This window comes from Nothoprocta perdicaria, unplaced genomic scaffold (assembly GCF_003342845.1).
Source record: "Nothoprocta perdicaria isolate Ctin4 unplaced genomic scaffold, notPer1 scaffold_11, whole genome shotgun sequence".
NCBI classification, from domain to species: Eukaryota; Metazoa; Chordata; class Aves; order Tinamiformes; family Tinamidae; genus Nothoprocta; species Nothoprocta perdicaria.
Window position 1 is genome coordinate 8,439,647 of NW_020454205.1, and position 16,244 is coordinate 8,455,890.

Consider the following 16,244-nt stretch of genomic DNA (forward strand, 5'->3'; position numbering starts at 1 on the left):
GAAGCCAGATAATTGTAGACTGTAGATGTATTTGACAGAAAACCCCAGACCAGGGATGATTAAGTTCTTCAGGCCTCTCATCAAGAACACATGGATCCAATTGACAGACCACTGCTTTGGCTGGGGGTGAATAGATGTCTCCTCAGGGAGAGGCCTGAGGCCTGGCAGCATCAGGCAACAGGAGATGGCAGGGAACAGACAGAAATTSGTTTTGCTTTTGGCAAAAACCCCTCATATGTTTTTCCTCTGTGAACACATAGCAAGCTTGTCTCTGGTCCAGGGCTTTGATGGGAAATCCTTGGGAAGAGGCAGAGGCTGTATAGGAAGCACAAGGCCTACGCTTGCTGCTAGGCGACTTTTGGTTAGTGGTGCCCTGCTTTCTCATCCTCAGAAGCTCAGGTTCACACATTCCACAGGAACCCCACATGATGAATAGAGATATCCAGATGGCACTGATGACATCTACTTATATCTGACAATCTTGCACTCGACTGGAGGTAAAGCCTGACCGAACCCAGGGTGTCTCAGACCAAAGGCCCTGGTGCCTCTTCATTCTCCTCACCAGTGCCTCCTGCAGTAACTATATTACCTCAGATTTTCCGTTCTCCTGGATGTCCTAGGTCTGATAGAAGAGTGTTGATTACACATAACAGAGGAAGAAGTTATACTAGTTTGAAATGCCTCGCTAGTTGGAAAGTTCATCCAACTCCTGAAATCAGAAGATAGATTTCACTGACATCAGTAAGAACTGGATCAGACTTCTCCAGAGGAAGAAGCACATACCTTCTGCATCCTGAGATATAGGCTGGGAGATGATACCTCACAACATGCTTATTTTAAATGGCTTTAAATGATTTCCACCTCCTTTTCTCCCTCTTTTTGGGTTTCTATTTCCTTTTCTGGAATCATTGCCATAACACAGACCAAAAAGCCACAAGCTGTAGACAGGACTTTATCAGCAAGTCCAAGCAATAACAACACATTTATTTTTCCCATGGTGGTTTTGTTCACAACCAGAACTCTTCTGTTCATAGGACTTGAATGCTTTGATTATAGAGAAATCATCTCCAGCAAAGATTATTCTTTGGCTGGAAAAAAAGCAATGAACTGCTTTCAGAAAGCTTCTACAGAAATCACATGATTCTGCAGAACACCCAGTAGTGAGCCAGACATTTAAAGGAAAAAATTTCAGCAATGGCAAGGTTATCTATACACTGCAGAAAAGCAAGGCAAAGCAGCTGCCAACTTAATGCTCCAGTCCAGCTGCAAGATCTTTGCACCCTTTCGATACTTCTACAAGTAGATTACAGCAAGAACAAACCATTTGCCTTCTCTCATCTCCTTCAGAGCTAAAAGACTAATGGGCTTCTAAATGGCCCTTGGTTTGCCTGATAACGTCCTCTTTCAGGAGGCAGTGGGAAAGTGTTTTCTTGTTTCTCATCCATGAAAAGAGCCCAACAGGTGCTCTGTTTTCTTCCTGGAGTCCTTAAAAACTTTTTTTAGTAGCTTTTTTTAGTAGCACTTTTTTTAGTGCTTGCTAACACTTGGCAGCATCCTGCTGATATGGCCAGATAATCGCTTATCATGTCAACTGGAAGAAACTCTACCTTTATCTTGTTCTTTCCCATTCTGTTCACAGACATATGTCTCCTTCACAGCACATTGGTTAGGTCAGCAGTGAGGGTCCATATCTAGAGTGCTTAGGTCCTACCAGTATACTTTTGAATAAGACTGCTAGCTTAGTTTAGGCTCCCAGCTGGCAGTGACGCTAGTAATGGGACTGCAAAGTACAAAGCCTTCAGTCAGAGACTTGCAAATTCTTCATTCCCAAGAATGTCAAATCCCAGGAAACAGTGGCTTGATGACATAATCACAGCAAGTAAACTTGGTCCCTTGTGTACAGGACTTAGCAAATTCCTTCCGATCAGATCATTAAATGCCTATTCCTTTTCTTAAGGTATTTTCCTGGAGGGAGCAGAAAAGGAGCTCTGCACCCTTGTGAAACCACCACTTTGCAGCTCAGTTCCAGCTTCATTTAAAATACATGCTTCATTTCCACCAAAACATATGGAGCCAAAGCACCAGGTTTTCTGTTCTTTGCTGAATTCTGGGCTTAAAAGAAAGGCAGGTACTCTTGGTGAGCAAAAAGTCTTTCATCCTACTGAATCATCTTCAATCCAGCTAACCCACGTTAKCCAGGGAATAGCAGGCAAGTGGTACAGCGAGACCAACCTACTAGAGCAAGAGTGTTGTTCCTCCAGAGGTGCTAAGTTTAGCCAATACAATAACCCACAGCAGGTACAACCCTTTTCCATCTCATTATMATGACACTACTTTATCTACCTTAAGGCTCTTTATGAGGCAGGAAAACTTGCCCCGTAGGCTTACTCAAACACACAATATTTCAAGCCTGCACAACTGTGTCACATGGAAGGAAGCTGCATCCCACATGTTGTGTTTCTCTGTAACTAGATTTCTCCTTCTTGGAGGCCAGTCAGGAGCATTTGGTATTTCCTCCTCTTCCTGGTGTTGCAGTTTCAGCCCCTGCAGTGGAGGCACCTCTCACTTGGATGTTGCGCCAAAAGCAGTGCCTTCCTGAGGGATCAGGCGCAGTGCTCAGCTGCTGCAAGCTGGTAGTTTATACCAGAAGCGCAAATGCCTGCCATGTTCTTCACAGCTTAACCCAGCCCGGAGCAAGGAAAATATTGATAACCCTACTGACATCTGTGCTCTCGTCACTAGATAGTAACGAGTTGGAGTACCCGCTTCTGGCCAGAGTGATCCCTAATTGTTTCCTTGATTAACCTGGGTAGCTCGCTGCAGTGAGGGACATTTGAAATACATAAAACAAATAYACAGAGCTGGTTTCTTCTGATGTGAATCTGTGGCCTCCCCTTTTGAATACTTTCCATCTATGTAGAGATGGGAGGCAAAGGGAAATAAAAATCCCAACCATAAATGGAAACATTTGCAGGGAATGGGGTAAGATCAGCTGCCAACTTACAGTTACTGCAGTATGACTAAGCAGCAAAAGCAGTACATGATATTGTACTTTCTGTAAGCTGCTGACTTTTCATGTAGACAAAAACCATGCAGCTCCTCTCTACTCCTTCATCATCTTGAACTGTAGCATGTTGATCAGGATCACAGAGACACTGGGAGCTTGTGAGTAAAGAGGAATATTGCTCCTTATATTAGTCTATTGGTGTTCTGCATTCCCAAATTATGATTATCTTGCAAGAAGACGACAGGAGTAATTGCTCAAATTACAAACATTTCTCAGCAATTTCTCTCACTTACTGAGCCCACTCCGAGCCAAAGTGATAGGATGCAAAAAAGAGGGGAGAGGGTCCCTCCTAATTCACTCTTTGTCACCTTTGTGCCTTTTGTGGCTGCAGAACACTTTCCTCCAAAATTATGATTAGCCCAAAGACCTGAAGTGAAGCAAAGCAGATGGCCTGCCTGAAACAGGGATCAGCTACTCTTGGCTTACGCACTGATACAAGGCAGCAAATAAAATTCATGTCTTGTAGGAATAGCTTTAGTTGGAATTCTTCCATGCATGGAAGCAAACAACATGATAAGGTATAATATGTAGGAATGCTCTGTTTCATATTGTCACTTGGTTCTCCTTGTCTTACATTTCATTTTCTGAAAAATCAGCTTCTTTGGAAGAGCTACACAAAGTCTTGACTTATTTATACCCATCCAGAACACTGCTGCAGTGAATTTGACACTGTGGCTTTGCTACCTCTTTTCTTGCATTTTGCCCCTGATCTTCACCCTCTATTTACTTTCCTTCCACAGTGCTTCTCCACCTTATTCCTTTATATATTCTGTTCTTATCACTGCAGAGAGGTTGCTTCACGTAGTCCAGCCTCTATTACATACCTGTCAGATTTTGAGACGCTCCCTTTTGTTCCACAGGTATGCTATAGGAAATACTACCACAAGGGGTACCACAGAGTTGATATCTATCTCATGACATAGGTGTAATTCTGGCAGTAAACAATCCAGGTTTGGAATGATGTTGAACAAAAATGTACAGATAGAAAAACAGTGGGCAAATCAAGTGGTTAGGATATCCTATTAAAATAACTTGTTTACTACATTCTTCATAATACACCAATAAAAATAATTTGGCACTTACTGAATAATTTTGTTTACATATGGAATTAAAAAATACTTTCTGTTTTAATACAAAATTCCTGGAAAAGATGCCCAATGTAACACATGCTATTAATTAATGCAACACATAAATCCTTTCAGTGGATAACAAATATCTGCTAGGTTAAGATCAATAAAAAAATCTCTAGTGTTTGTGGATCAGCTGAGCATTTGTAAATCCAATTTCACAACTTAACAGTAAGCATGTGCTTTTAATTTGGCTATCAAAATCCAGAGTGCAAGAAAGTGGAGACACAGCAGTTGTAGGCTCAATTTATCTATCTGTGCTCATGGGAAGTCCAGCCATAACACAAAAATACAGAGTAATATGCTACAGAAGCTGAAGAGTAGTATCTGCTTGTGGGATCGTGTCTGCAATCAGGCTTTGCACTTTTGAAATGGCCCATTTCTCTCTGCTAATTACAAAGGAGGCTGTGGAGACCTTGTAGTGACTGATTTGTCCCCCTCTAGCATGCTGGATAAGTTTCCAGTTAAATGGCATTTCTGGAGCAACATTCTTATCCCTGTGATGAAGGGCTCTTAAAGAATCAGCTTACACTAAGGTGTCATTGAAGACAGGAGCTAGAGGAGATGAATCCAACTGCAAATGACTATAAATGGTGAAGGCACCTGCCCTGGCAGTGATGTACAGCATCTAGCCAGTATGAACATCTCAGCAAGGCATTGCCAAGCTCCTGCACGGTGCACAGAGGACAAATTAGATCCAGCCATCAGAAAACATTAAGCTAGACACATCTCTGAACAGGACCCTGACTTTGTTATGCATCACTGCCTCTGCCCTACGTCACCTACTGCTCAGGATTTTTTTTCCCATTTTTTTCCACAAGAGGGAAAGGTTCACTCCCCATCTCTCCCATAGCCTTGAAGCACAGCCTCAAACAAACTCTATTTCTTTGTTCTGCAATCCCCTACCTACGCAAGACAGTACATAGTAATTTTGCAGCTTTTTTTTTTTTTTTCTCTCCATATGCAGAAACCCACCAACCATCAGAAGCAATAGAAGCAATAGAAGCATCAGAAGCAATGGCATTATATAGCCATCTTTTTTTAAGCACATTGCTTTCAATATCCTCTGGAATTGAATAGACACCATGTACAATGTGATTCAAAACCTGATTTTCTCATTTTAAAGCAGGAATTGGGTAACATCTCCCTGACCCCACGGTACAGTCTTAAGCTTTGAAGCTTCTGCCACGGTTGTTTCTGCCCCTATTATGCAGCCCATACACTAGTATATTATAATTTTTCATACAAGATCGCTTTCTGTTTTAATTCCCTTCCCTAGTCCAGAGAGGATATGGAGAAGCTGTCTAGTTAGCACGATTCCTGCCACAGAGGCTCTAGTAAAAACTCAAGGGCAATGTATTTACCAGCTAGAATGAGTCTATCAGAGCAACCAGCCAGCAGTGCCATAAACCGGGAAGCTTGTTTCTACTGCASCATGCCAAATAGCACAGCCTATACATATATATATATGGCAATGCCTATATTTTGTGTAAAGGACACAAAACTCTTCAGTTTGCTCCTCACTTGCTCAGCATATATCCAAACGGTGTTTCGTGGCCACACCTTGCCTTGCCACATCCATGAGGGGTGTTCCAGACCCAACATACCTAAAGCATTTTAAGCCCAAGGGATCCTGAATTTTCAGAAAAAGCCCAAATCCTCACGCAGTTGTGGGGAGTGGAACAGTACCAGCTGGGCTTGATGGCACTAAATTCTCTGACCTCACATGCTTGCAAATGAACCAGCAGGATAGCTAGCATGGCAAGTGGGATAGCACGGGCCAGACCAGTGCTGGAACTGGACCCTGAGGCTCCCAGCCAAATCACACAAACTCCTGTTAATCRTCCATCTCTGCTAAACAAAAAACTCTTCCTGCTTTCCCTCAGGGCTTCTTTAAGAAAGKGTGCAACTTACACATAACCTCCAGGTACATACAGAGCTCTGGAGCACACAAGGCCTCCAAACAATACTAACCACATTATGCACAGACACCTGCACCAGCAAAGTGCAAAAAAAAAGTCCTCCTAGGGCCTATAGGATACCAAAATAGGTAAGGACTGGTAAGAATATCAAAGAAATTAGGTAGGAGTAGTCTGCAGCCTACCTTGCTTTGCATTAGGATCTCTGTCCTTGTTCTCAAGGCTGATGAAATCAGCAGCAATTTCCTGTGTAAGATCTCCTGCTGCCATTAACTCTCTGCAGCTGGAGGGTAATTTGTAGAAGGGGCCAGTCATTTCATTTCATTAAGCGATGCTCAAAGCTCATGCATTTGAGAGGCAAGAGGGAAAGGAAATGGGTTATCCTGGGTATAAGGCATGTGCAGCACTGAGCAGGAGTTGTTCAGTCAAATATACTACTTGGTTTGCGATTTTGCATAGTAAATGCAAATGCAGTTATCAGTAAATGCAGAAATTGCAGTCTGCTGAAATTGCAGAACATCACTGTGTCCTGTGAGATGGAGTTAAGTCAGCAGACCAGGATGTTCTTAGGAAGGCTGGTTTTGAATGCAATAAGCTGCCACATGTTCTCATTTCCTCTAAATGCCAGACACTTTTTGACACACTTTTCAGAGAGGCTGCAGACTTCCAGATGGGATTCATCCAGCGGCTGTCAGCTGTCTCTTGTTAAATACGTGCCCAGCACTCCCACACTAGGCCTTCAGAAGCTGAGGAATGGCAGTCTGCTGCAAATGGCCTGATCTTTGTCTGGGGTAGGCCTGCCCTAGAAAATCAGAAAAGCAACATGCTGTTTTTACAGGCTGCCCTTGGAAAAAATCTCAAGTACTTTAGATCCCATAGAAAATGCCATATGTAATTGTGTTTAGCTCTTGCATTAACCATTGTCTAATTTTAGATGAAAGATAATTTTATAGACAGGGATAATATCAGAAATCCAAAATTCTCAGAAATGCACAGGGTCAAGCCCTTCAGTCTGTATAGAAATAACCATAATTCAGATGAAAGAGCAGCTGCRTTGATGCTGTATGAGGGCTTGGGATCTTTAGCACAAGAGAGAGATTTCCAGGGATTTCAGAAGCATTTTGAGCTAATGTCCATGTTTATGAAGGCCTGAGCTGCTTTCTAGAACTGAGCCAGGAAAGAAACATGGGCCAGGATCTGGCAGAGATGTTTTCTCCAAACTTAGGAGAAACTGTGAGTTCTAGGTATTGAACTTGCRCTCTCATTCTTGCACTAGTTGCCTTCTCTTAAGCCAGGAAAACAATTCCTRTTAAAAATGGGGCACTCCAGTCCTGTGGGGCACCAATCCTGACTGCAGCCTRTCCCACCACAACCTCTCCCCATCTCATTTGTCAGGCCAGGACAGACACACTAAATRGGGTGAGGCACTTGATCTCTGATTTGGCTTGCTTCAATCTGACTGCTAGAAATCAGGGAATGCATTTGTGCAACTGCAGAAATTCTTGTCTGGTTTATAGCAGCATCTGGGGTTTGAGGCTCTAGTGGGAGTTAATCCCTCAATTTTATCACAGGAATAGCTTGTTTCTGGAAAGTTAAAGAAACTTCAAAGAGCCATTAACCCCACATATCAGGCAAGGAAGGATTAACAACAACAACAAACTATATGAAATAAATTTCTGCTTTGGGTCTTCTTTATTTGAGTTGCCATGGCTCCTGGAGGAATCAGACTATAAATTGAAGTGATCATGAAAGCCAGGTCCTGGTAGGCGCCTGTAATTGCAAGAAGGCTCTGGGGGCTCTCACATGCCAGTGTAAAAGCTGTTTTAGGTATGTATATTTTGCTCCATATCATGCAGAGTTCCTCCTCTTTGCAGGGGCTTTGGGCCGCTGGCAGCAATGCGCCGTGACGCAGCAGCCTTTGGTCTTTTCCCCATGAGACACAGATGCTGCACAAGACCCCTGCCTTGATGGGCASAAGAGTAGGGAGACACTCATAATTGGAAAGCTGAAACATCAGTCTGGCAATTTTTGAAATTATCTAAGTGGGAACACGAAGTCCATTGCAAGTGCTTGTGTTTCATCCCTGGCTTTTGCACTCTCCCATCCCTGTGTGTGTGCAGCAGATGGATACAGCTGCACATCTCAGGTCATATTCCTGCTCATGTCCATGTGTGGAGCAAACCACAGGGTTTGGCAAACTGGTTCTCTTCTTCTGGACTGTATTCTGGGGAAGGCTGACATTAATTTGCTTTTCCCGAGAATATCCTCTGATCCTTGCCCCTGCCGCTGGGAGCACTGCTAGGCCTGCATTTTCAGGATGCGAGGTCAGATTTCGACTTTCARTTTAGGAAATCATCTGTTCCTGGATGATATAAACTAGCTATTGAAGACATCTTATTGAGCATATTCTGCTAATCCACATGTGAAGCAGAGATGGCTTCGCATTGCTTGATTGTCAGTTGTTTCAAAGCTGCCTTTACACAGATGATATGTGCTTTAATCCCTTTCTAGTCTCTAGGACAACTCTGCAAAACAAACATGTCAAGATGCTCACTCTTCCTTGCCAAAAGTACAATTTAGCCTTGTTAAACTCTGTGTCTAACATTGCAGGGTCCAGAAAGGCTTTTTGCTATAGGACAAAACCTTAGAGGGAGTCAGGTGCATGTGGAAAATCGATCACTGCTGACAAACATTCACAGGCTAACAGATTTGCTAGGGATGGAGCTTTATGGGCAAGACCTCAAAATTAAATAATCCTTGTGCAACTAACCTGTGTGCAAGAAAATAAAGTGTGATCAAGCAGACTTGAAAAAAAACAAACTCAAGCAGGTCCAGGAACAAGGAGCAAGGACACCCATCAAACTCCTTCTTGATTCAAAGTAGTTTTTCAGGTTGCTCTTATATTRACGAGGTCTGTTGTGAGGAACCTCATAAATAACGTGGCTGGAAACARTCCTCTAGCCTTTTTTGCTATATTTTGAGTGCTCTGGCACCACGGAAGAGAAGCAGGTGTTTGRGTTGCAAAAGGAAAACAGGTGGCAAAGGGACAACAGACAAATAACTCTGCAAGAACAGGAAGAATTTGATTTCTGTTCACCGCGTAAAGGACAAGGAGTAACAGACAGCTCACATAAGAAAAGGGCTCCATAAGAAAGAGGGCTCCAAAAATTTCTTTGATACTTTCTCCTACTGAGAAAATCTTATACAAATGCCCAGATATTTCTACCTTGTGTTCCCCAAGAGAGGCTGCAAAGATGAAGGGACTTTGTTCTCTCTTTCTTCAAAATACTCCTACCTGTCCTGACTCCAAACACTCACCTCCAACAGTCCCACCTCAGGTAATATGGTAACGTAAACAAGCTAAACTTTGGATTATTTACACTCTTAGAAGATCTATTATTGGGAATCCAGAAACCTCTTCTATCAGACGCTGCCTAGTAATCAGAGGGCTGCATGTAAAATGAATCAATATTTTTGAAGCTGGGATTTTTTTTTTTTGGAAAGCCTCATCTCACAAGACAAATTCAGTACTTTGACTCATTGTGCCAACCCAAGACAAAAAAAACAAACGTTAACATGATGAAATTTCCTGCAGGTTGGAAGCTCCTCTTGGCATCACYTCACCAGCCTGAATATCATAGCACAGTAGCCCAGCAGTGAGACAAACAGAAAACATAAAAAGTTGCTGCGCAACTGGCTGAGCAGGAAGGAGTCTCTGGGATTAGTGTCTGACGCAAGGAAACACCTTAATCCRAATGCTAATTTTATATTCCAGAAGGACGGAGAAATTGTGGACCTGCAGAGRTCATGATTTTCAAGTCCACTATGCAGAGAGATGACTAAGAAGCCCTACATTATCAAGGGAGAGGGGCTATTAAATTATGCAATGGTGAGATGTCTATAGGACACTTTTGTTATAGCACAAAGAAACTCAGCTATATTCCCAGTTTGACATTAATCCAAAGCAGCTTCCAAAACAGGCTCCAGGACACAGTGTCCTAGGAGCCGAAGGAGCAAGGCAAGGCATGAAAGACATCCTCTTCTCCAGATGTATTTTGGTGARTGCGCATGGGGATATACGACATTTTCTTATTTCAAGAAATAGTTCATCTCCCCAGACTTTTGGAATGACCCAAAATTAAATGTTAAAACCAAAAGGTATCCTCTGGCAGAAAAAAAAAAGCATTTCCCCTACTCTTCTCCAGAAGCATGAGGTTAGCAGTGGGATGTGGCTTCATGGCCTCCATCTTCTGCTATTTAATTCATTCTCTTTTTAATATTATTATCAAGAGATTATTATCAAGAGGGTCCCCAGCTGTGTTTTCATTTGGTTCAGCAACTTGGATGTTAAACTAACATTTTTTACAAGGATGACAAAGATGAAAAGTGTTTCCTGTTAGTGTCTGTAACAACGAACAGGACCAGGAATTTTGCTCTATTGGGACCGTGAGCAGGTGAAACTACTGCAGTAATATTTTATTGGGATAAATTTTTCCATTACTTCTCAGTCCTCACCGGAAAGGCCATGTAATCGTCTCAATATGCCTTGTAGAGGGGTTTAAATGCACTCATGTCTCTGGGAATCTCTCTCTGGGGCTCCCATGTGAGGTAGAACGCAAGGTCACTTGCTCTCCTCTGCTCTGATCAGAGATTTTTTGTGTCCTGATGCAATTACAGGAGTGATAAAACCAAAGATAAACCCACTGACATTGCTTCTCACACAAAATAATGCCATGGCATCCTTATGAGAACTTTTCATATTTTCTACATGGCTCTAGCTTAACCTGGAATGGGGATGGCCCATTGGTTGGTCGCACTCCTTTTCTAGGCCCTGACACTGCTCTTGACGCTCAGATTTTATGCCCATCTTGGTAGACTGAAGAGTTAGCAGGTAAATGAAAATGAGGAATTTCACACCAAGTGGCAGCCAAGAATGGGCATTAAACAGAACTGATTCAGAAGCTTGCTCACAGCAGTTAACTTCTCCAGAATTAGTTGCCTTAATGGCCTCCTTCTGCCAGGCTTTGTTTGGTTAGTGAACTAATCCTCCTCACTTCCAAGCAAAAAAGCCACGCGCTTAAGAACCAGTATTTAAACAAAACAGAAAAGCAAAAAAAAATGGAAAATAAACAGCATCAATTACTCATTTCAAAAATATATCAACAGTCCTTTGCAGTCATCTTTTAACTTCTGGGTGAGCCAACTGCTGGGCCAGCTGGCTGCAGCTTCCCTCCTGTCATATACCCCTCAAGAGCTTCTTGTTGTCACTGTGTCCAAGAGCCCTGCCAGAGACCTGCTGAGGAGCRTACCAGGGACCTTCCTTTCTGCAGCAGAGCTGGGAATACAGGCGTTGTAGATCCAGCATGATCTCTTGSCTGGTAGGAAGGCATATTTTGAGGAGCAGGGCCCTGAATGAACATGCGTGATGCATGCACAATTTGGTCATGTGCCAGCAAAGAAGACTCCTTATTCATAGATCCAATAACTCACTGTTTGTCTAATTGATGTCTAGTCAGCTTAATCAAAATCCAATGATCAGCTGCTTTACTCTTGTTATAATCCAGACTGCCTCGTTTTGGGTGGGAATTGACAATAACCAGAAGTGCTGTATGCAAACCTCCCGGAGTTATGCCATCTTCTCTTACCCTGCCCAATGTGCTTGGTTATGGGGAGTCATAAGCATCGTAAGCTATTTTGGGGGATCATAATYAGGGTTTTTTTTTCTTCCTCCTTGGTCTTAGATTTGCTCAGAATTCCTTTTTCATTTCACATCCATAATTTTAATGGGTTATGGTCTTTTCTCTGCTGTTCCCCACAAACTTAGATACATGGTGATTCCTTCTCCATATATGGCATTTCTCATAAGGCAGAGGACCATGCAGTTGCACAAAACAAAGCATAAACATGAACAAAAATAAATTCAGTCAAAAAACACAGGATAGGCAACAGGCATTTGAACATCAGTGGATTTGCTGTTCAGCTGGGACAAGGGTCCTGTGCTCCCTGGGCAAACTGCAGACAYGGCAAAAGTTTCTTAAGTAACTTTGTATACACAATTAAGAATCAGGCTACAGCAGCTGGTTATTATAGCGCTTGAGGCCCATCACTGGCTTTGTGAACACCCGTTTGGCTGTGAGAAGAGTTGCCATGAGAGGTCTGTGAAATTAGGCTAAATTACTAGCCTGAGAGCAGCCAGCAAACAAGCAGACAAACCCACAGAAGCGAAGGAGCAGACAAACCCACAGAGAAGATGCATGAAGAGCAGCGAATAAAAAACCTCATGCAAAGAATCACGCAGACCTTAGAAACGGGGGCCTTTTTGTGTTGCCAGAAGTCACACACTTCCAGCCTCTCCCATCCTGAGAGCTGCCATTCCCTCCTTCCCTGCATCACACGGCTCAGGCTCCTACCTCTGCAGTGTCCTTGCTGCTCTTCCTCTTTACACCCCCAGTGCAATGCTGCCTGAGTCCTGGAGCTCACATCTTCTCCTGAGGCTCTGCACRGGGCAAGATCAGTGATGTGCTGGTGGAGTTGCAGGATGTCACCACCATTCCCTGACCCAGAGGTAGCATCCGCGACATTACAGCATATTCCTGTCTGTGCTGGGAGCACTGCAGACCCAAGCATGCATTGACAGAGCACAGTGAAGTGACTTAGACCTCAGGACTGGCTATTTAGCCATGCCCTGGTGCTAGAGAGGTTATCCTTGGGGGAATAGCTATTCCGAGATAGAATTCGGCGTAAGCTGCAGCTGAGAGGAGGCTGCATTGGCCAGACTAGGACACATTCTGCAAGGTAAACAAGGAGAGACAAGATGGACTTAAAACCTCCCAGCATTTGATGGGGAATGGGTTAAAGTTGTCTTATTTTGGCAGCTGGGGCTGGACACAACCCTGCCCAGGTCCTGCGATATGCTATGGTATGGTATRTGATATGGTGGTTCAGGGCAAAGCCTCCTGCCATACCTGGTGTCCCCGGAGAAGCAATGACCAGGGCACTCAGCTGATTAAAAGATCTGTCCTAGGGCAAAACTAGAAAGCTAAGGAGGTCTGGGCAGCGACTAACAGTGCCAGCAAACTGAAGTAGCTCAGCAACTTGGGGCTTCCAAAGAGCAAGCAGCCCAATATCCTCACTGGGCAGGATATTTCTCTCTTGCTCTCCTCACTTATGTCACTTTGCTCTGTCTATTAGGACTTTAGTCCTACAGTGCTGCATTATTGCCTGTTGCATTATTATTTTTTGCATTGCTCATAGGGTATGTGTTCAAGGAGTCCCACCTCACCAGCAGGGCAGCAACAGTGGAACTCACCTTCCCTATCATCTTTCTGTGAAGGGCTGTGAATCAGCACAGCCTCAAAAGAGGAGATTTGAGTCAGAGGAAAACACAGAAATATGGCCCAAATCCTGTCATTGTTACATAAATCCCCTTGCTGAACATCTGGAGAGCATCTGAAGTTTAACAAAGCAGACCCGCAGGCAGAGACATTTTTGACCCTCCCTGTAATGGAAGCATAAAAATCGAGACTGAAACAACAGAGGCAAATGTAGCTAGAAATGGAAGACAAAATGGGTCCAGCATATAGGGGTTGACTTTGGCCCAGCCACTCGGCAATGACTGCTGTGATCCTGCCTGGACAGCACACAGATGTGGGGAGAGACAAGTAACGTATRTAAAAACAAAGCATCAGATACCGCTGAAAAGTCCCTGCTGGTCCCTGTTTTCTGAGAAAGGACGTGATGAAACATGGGTTCTTTTAGATGCTGGTTCCTCTGGACAAACCGGAGCCTAAAGGGAATATTTTGATTTTTTTTTACTTGGGTGGCAACTGAGGAACACTTCAAACACTTCACAGTTTTTGCTGAGTTTGCTTCAGCATTTCAGTAGGAGGGAAAAAGAATTAAGGACATGGTTAGATTAAAAAAAAAAAGGCGCAAGGGAGCAAGAAAAATCCATCCTTTCACCCACATTTTTAGCTTAAATCAGAAAAAAAAAGTTGCAACCCAGCCAAATGTAAGAGAAAGCTTTCCACACTTTTTTTTCTAGGTGCCTTTTACCTTCCCTTTTTTTTTCTCTTAGGGGCACAACACGTAGCTAGAAGCAAAACAACCATTTCTTCCTCTCTTCCAAGCATTTCTGCAGCAAATAYAGGGTGGCTTCTGCGTGCGTGCTCAGCACAGGGGCCTGGATAACGCATGCTCCCCTGGGGAGGGGARAAGGGAGACACGTCTCAATGGGAAAATAAATAAATAAAAATCAATCTTCCTAAGTCCTTGGGGAGACATTAAGCAGCTCCCCGCCTGTGACAGATGCAGGCAGCCCCCTGGTCCCCCTGCTTGCAGCTGACAGTGACTCAGCAAAGGAGCAGACCGAGAGCAAAGCGGCCGAGCCCGGAGGAAGGGAGAAACAAAGAACATTTGGTTTCTATTACAGAGAAGTGGACCAAGACAGGCCAACATCTCCAGGAAGAAGCCCAGGGTGTCAGACCTTTCCAAACCGCCTCCCCGTACTGGCGAGAGAGGAAATTACTGCATCACGAAGGGCTGCTTGCTCCCACTCGCCCTGGCTGCCTCTGCGGGCCTTCATCCCCGAGGAAGGATGCATGCGTTTCCCCTGCAGCTGGCCCCTCTCACACATTTGTGCTAACRCAGCTTTTCTTTCACAGGGAAGCTTTACTGCAGCCGCTCCAGCCTGCTCCCTTAGCAGCCTTTGGAGAAACCTCTGGATAAAGCGCTCAGTACCAGCCTGGCGCAGGCCGCAAAGCTCTAGCCTAAGGAACGCTGCCTTTTGCAAGCAAGTCACATGGGGACCATCTTCTTCATCCTCACAGAGCGTTGTGTGCCAGGAATCATAAAGGAAGGGCTCCAGCTGGAAGCAGAGGGAGCTCTCCCTCAGGGAGGCCTGGGGGTGATGCTCATGGCTAGGGCAACAACTGTCTCCACCTGGGAGCACCCAGCTGCTACTGCCTCCCTAAAGAAGTGAGCGGCTGCAGGAGGAGCCACATCCAGGTGAGGCACCCATGGACCTCCCTGCATGGCTTTGTCAGTTCATATGGGTGATGAGCTGTTCTCTCAGCCCTTGACTCTCACCTCGTGATTTCTGGAGAGATAAAATCCCATTTCAGGTCTTCCTTCCAGATCCAGCTGCTTCCAACATCTCGCTGAGACAAAGCACTGTGTGCAGCTGGGCAGAGCTGATGCTTTCCACTGCAGCCCTCCCTCCTCTGCTGCTCCTCACTGGGGCAGACACCAAACAAGCTGGTTGCTTTTCCACATGCTGCTCATAAACATAACTCTGCTCAAGCACTTGGCTCTGGTGCCTGCCTCGCAAATCCTGTCCCTGCCCACCCATCTCTTCACAGTGACCCAAGGGGACTAGGTGCTGTGCAAATGCAAGATCTCCGGGTGACTAGCAACTCTCCAGTCTGGCTAGCAAAGCCCGTGACGGCCTGGAGACACCACCAGGCCCTCCAGTGCCCGGCTGGCCAGCAGTAGGTGTGTAACCCAGTGGCTTGTATGGATCATGTTCCTTTCCCCTAATGGATGACTCACACGGACGATTGCAGTGGCCCGTTAAGAAATACTGCTTGAGCTGGAACAGCAGCAGACTATTACATACAGACATGAAGGCATTCTTTCCTAACTTTCTGTTGAGAGGGCAGCGGGCCATCTGACAGTGATGTGTCCTCTGGTGAGAGGGCAGCACACAAGCTGCAGCCACTTGTACAGCCTCGGTAACAGTGCTCCTCAGAGCTCCCAGCTGTAAAATGGCCCTGACCTTGTAGAACTTCCCAGGAACCCATAGTTCTCAATGGAGATGCTTGACCTGGGAGCGACTATGACTAAAGGGAGAGGATGATAAAAGGCAATGCAAAAAAAAAGCATGTCTTTCTACTACCAGACATGACACAAATGCAGGACCATCTGCAGGAAGGCAAGCATGGTTTTACGCTTCCACAACAAAAGGTTGCAATGAGCATCTGGGTCCTACAGAAATGGCATGCAACATTGCCCAAAGAAAGACACCCTTTTGAATTGTTTTAGGAAGATACACACGGGCATATGGGAGTGATATGTTTGCAGAAGAGAAGTTTGAAACAACTTTAAAATTATAACATTTTAGTTAACCTTTTT